At 34.9% G+C, this 3,012-nt stretch overlaps 1 pseudogene; it reads right to left on the minus strand.

Annotated features, from left to right (window-relative positions):
• Positions 1 to 573: 573 nt before the first annotated feature.
• LOC111737716 lies at positions 574 to 692 on the minus strand (annotated as a pseudogene).
• Positions 693 to 3,012: the final 2,320 nt, after the last annotated feature.

Genomic DNA, 3,012 nt, shown 5'->3' on the forward strand with positions numbered 1-3,012 from the left:
TCAACTCCTGCTTGGGAAATAAAAGAAAATAGCTGTTTTAAATGAACCCTGAGATTTAAAATGATTATGTGGCCGAATTTATCTTGAAGTCTCTATACAGACTGGCAGAGAGGTTTCACCCTAAATGTTGGCTCTCCTGATTGTCAGTGACTTCCCAAAATGCTGTGTTATGAAGGTGTTTTAGGCTCAGTTGCAGAGAATGAAAAAGAGAGCATTAACCTGCCCATGTTTTACATACTTGTTCCCAAAATATAATCCAGTGATTATAAGTAATGTATTACCTGATCTTTTCCTGTAGTATCCGATATGGTAGTCACCAGCCACACGTGGCCAATTAGCACTGGATATGTGACTAGACCAATTTGAAATATGCTGTACATGTAAAACATACAACAGATTTCAAAGGTCTTGTATAAAAAAAAATGTAAAATATCCTATAGATAATTTTTAACATTGATTACATAGTATAAGCAAAATTTTTATTTATTTATTTTTTAGGTGAGGTAACCTTTGGTTGACCTCACAGATTGCAAGGACCTTGTCAGCTTACAATCCCTTATTTTTTATTTTTTATGCCTACAGCACCTGGTCTTCCTAGGTGGTCTCCCACCCAAGTACTAACCAGGCCCAACCCTGCTTAGCTTCTGAGTTCAGATGGGATTGGGCTTATTCAGGGTGGCATGGCCATAGATAAACTTTTTAAGATGTTGAGTTAATTAAAGTATAGTATTAAAATTAATTTTACTTTATCTTTTTATTGTTTTAATATGGCTACTAGAAAATTTGAAATCACATATGTCTCATAAGACATTTCTATTGGACATCACTATTCTATATGATACATGTTAATGATATAGTTATATTTAAAGTGACTTCTGACCCTCATTTGTATTAGTCATGCAATTTTTAATGAACTACAGTCCCACCAAATTATTACTTTAGAAAAAAATAGATTTCTTGTTCACTCTTGATAGAAAAGATGAAAATTTCTTGAACTGTATCCCACCATGAACTTCTCATGTTCTTTCCCCATCACAGAAATGTCAGTTGGGAATCACTGCTTCAGAATAGCCCATGGGCCAAATCCACCAACCACTTACAAGTCTGCATGTTGTCTAAGGTTCCCCTTGCATTGCAATGGCAGAGTTGAGAGAGTGTGACAGAGAGGGTCCTGAACACCCAAATGATTTACTATCTGGTCCTTTACAGGAAAAGGCTACTGACTCCTGTTCTAGAACAACAATTCCAAAGGGGCTTTTCTAAATTAATTCTCATAAATAGACATTGAGACTGGTTTACAGATTCAGAAAACTGCTTAGGAAGAAATTTGAATCATGAGTGCTAAAAACCACTAATACATTCTGAAATAAAACATTGTTTTCAGCTTCTAAAAATCTTCAAATTTCTTTTTCTGGCAGGGGATGGGAAGCTGGGGAAACCATGCTTTATAAAACAAGATCCTGGAGACAGTGTTAAGAGACTGAGGGTTATTTAAGGATGAAATGAGCAAGCATTTGCTCTGCAAAGGATTTCATAGAGCATCATGTTTTACTAACAAGTTTCCAACCCATTTGAATGGACATACGAATTAATGGTAAATTACTGAGAATTTCCTTACATTGATCATAATAAGCATCCTAAACTTTTAGCTGCTTAGTTAATAAGATTTTTATAAATTTCTATGAGAAATTTAGAATGTTATACTACCTTTGTCATAATATGTCATTTTCTTTCTTATAAGTGGACTTTGATAAGTTAAATCTCGTGGCTTTTAGAACTCATTAGAGAAAGCTTCTGGTTTGTGGTTTATGGGTCATCATATAAAAAGTACAGAGCCGCTATGTCAGAGTTGGCATTATGCTTAGAAAAATAACCTCTGGAGGTCGATAAAGCATTGTTTCACCCTTCTAAGACCTAGTTATCATATTAAAGATTGCAGATGTTCATTTTCCAATTTTATTAGCTTTCTTCACAATTGGTTAAAAATGCAAAGAAAAGAAATTACAATTCTAATTGTGACTCTACTTAACGAGTTCAAACTGATTTAAGTATGAACATCTGAGAAGCCTGAAAACTCGGCAGCCATTTAAAAGTCTATTTGAGTAGGAGATCACAATTCCTTAGAGAAATGGGAAGGTGCTTTATAGTCTAATGCTTCCTTTTGAACTGTATATCACTTTTTCTATTTAGAATTCATTTGAATGCAGAAATTGAGTTAGGTTCCTTTCATTGGAGACACTCCAAATATTTTGACAGTTATTTGAATACCATATTGACAAGCCCATTATATTTACTGGTCCTAAAACAAATAATTTCCACACATTCTAAGCTTTAAAACTCTTTAGGACATATTATTAAAAGATTATAACGTGTTTGTCTGTGAATTTTTAAAGGGAGGGATTTGTGACTTCTTAAAAAAAGGAAAATATTTGAATAGCAGCTATAATTCTAGTATATTCACAAATCAGTCATTAAAATGCATTGAGCAGAGTCGTTGCAGCTGTATACAGCTTTTATTATTCAGACTGCTAAATGGGTGAAACATATATTTTAATTTAATGTATAATGCACAACTCAGAATGAACCAGAACAATTCTCCCTTCCCTCCCTTTCTTAAGAAGAAGCCAGAGATCCTTCAACGGGCTGGTGATAATTTCTCCTGGACAACAGCCAGCTGAGATTTATTGAATGTGCTGGCATCTCTTCATACAACATTGCAAGAGCTGGCAGAAGGTTAGTCAAAAAATCAGCCCATAACATTTCTACTTTTATTCATATATTTTCATGGGGGATTTAATTGCTAAATCTTCAGCTCTGGTTACTAATTATGGCCCAACGGGAACTTCAGCTTCTATAGAAAGTTAACAAAGGGGTGTCTTCCCATTTCATTTTTATGGGAGTAGAAGTCCTGGGTTTGGGGAGCTGGGACATTTATGGTCCTGAGTAAAGGGAGCTACAAGGAACCACCTGGATATTATTGATAAAGAAGAGGAAAAGGTGGTGGTGGTGGGG

This window comes from Pteropus vampyrus, unplaced genomic scaffold (genome assembly GCF_000151845.1).
Source record: "Pteropus vampyrus isolate Shadow unplaced genomic scaffold, Pvam_2.0 Scaffold30, whole genome shotgun sequence".
Classification (NCBI taxonomy): Eukaryota; Metazoa; Chordata; class Mammalia; order Chiroptera; family Pteropodidae; genus Pteropus; species Pteropus vampyrus.